At 29.5% G+C, this 1,568-nt stretch overlaps 1 protein-coding gene across 1 annotated transcript in view; it reads right to left on the bottom strand.

Annotated features, from left to right (window-relative positions):
- The window catches only part of ZSWIM2 (zinc finger SWIM-type containing 2), a 40,510-nt gene that overhangs the window by 26,676 nt on the left and 12,266 nt on the right, over nucleotides 1-1,568 (bottom strand). The window lies entirely within an intron of this gene.

The following is a 1,568-nucleotide window of genomic DNA, read 5'->3' as shown; positions in this document are numbered from 1 at the left end:
TTTGAATTCTTAATATTCTTCATCCTGTTGTCCTTACAAGAAATTATGTTCTAAGCTTCTAGAGTTTTGATCAGGGCATCTTAAATTCCTTATTCTCTGGCGCATTCCTATGCTCCTTCCCCTTTCTCTTTCCTTTTCCTTAATATGTATTATTTAAATGCTGCCTGTTATTTGTTCCCTGAGTTCTATTCATTGTACGCATTCTTTAATACATATAGATTAAAAATTATTTTCAGGACAACGAAAAGCTCGATTTACCTGGAAAGATCCCCATTTAAACATTAAATATACTGAAAACATCACAAGTTACATTCAAATTTGGAAACTTCTGTTCTTGTCTAAGGTGGTATGGCAGGTAGACGGTGGGAGGGTCTCATACTTTGATTAATCATTACTTTGGAGGAGAAGGGCTATTTGTCACAGATACACAGTAACATCTACTCTCTAAAAAAGAAAGAGGAAAATAAGGAAAAAAGATTGTGCATTTGGGAAAGAAAATTGCCTGGGGCAGCAGCAATACTGAAGAATAAAATTTCATAAAAGGAGCTGACAATAAACTGTGTGGTATAATATTAATTGGAAAATGAAAGGGTAAAAAAAAAACTCTTCTGAAATTAGTTTGGAAAGATTAATGTATGTGATTGTATAAGAATATTTTTAGAGAAAAGAGCAAGGCAGTTAACATCTGACATCACACTGTGTCAGAGAAACAATAAACATAATATACAAGAACACTATATTTAACAATCATTATTAAACAAAGAGAAAAAGAAAAGCTATTGAATAAGTTACTAAGATAACTGGATAGCAATATGGAGAAAACTGAGAGCAAATATCAACCTCCAACTTATACCAACACAACTATACATGGATGCTAAATGAAGGACAAAAATAACAATTAAAAAGCAGAAAAAAAAAAAACTCCTAAAGACTACCAATACTATGAAACAAAGACAAATTTTAAAGGATGGAAATACTCTATATAAAAAGAAAAAATGGTCAGATTTAAAACACAAAATGTCTAAGTATAACAAAATTTAATAAAGCCATAGAGAATAAAGAACAGATTTACAACAGATTTGAGAAACATTTGCAGAAAGGAGTAATCTCTAAAATATTTAGAAAGCTTTTGCAGTTTTATCCCAATAAATAGCCAAAGTAGAGTTCAAATGAAGTACAATGAGTAAACAAGGCAATGGAAGATGTTCGATTTAGTTGGCATCCAAGAAAATTGAGTTAAAATAAGAATGAATCACAGACATTGAATAAAACCTACTGAATAACAATAATAAGAAAGATAAGGTATACAATTTTATTTATTTATTTTTGTATTTAAAAAAGTTATTTGGAGGAATTTTAGAACTTCTATAAAAATGTTAGATGTAGTAGAACAGATTACCACAAACCTTGCATCTGGCATTTTTTTCTGATTTTTACATATTTCTATATTTTTTTATTTTCTTTGGAGTCTTAAATATGCTATTAATGTCTTTTTTGGTATGCTTATGTACTATGGCCAAAATGTGCCTAAAAAATCCAGAATCTAGAAAAGAAAACTCGAAGAAATT

This window comes from Otolemur garnettii, unplaced genomic scaffold, assembly GCF_000181295.1.
Source record: "Otolemur garnettii isolate 467f Iridium unplaced genomic scaffold, OtoGar3 scaffold00048, whole genome shotgun sequence".
Classification (NCBI taxonomy): domain Eukaryota; kingdom Metazoa; phylum Chordata; class Mammalia; order Primates; family Galagidae; genus Otolemur; species Otolemur garnettii.
This window is presented reverse-complemented; position numbering and strand designations above follow the sequence as displayed.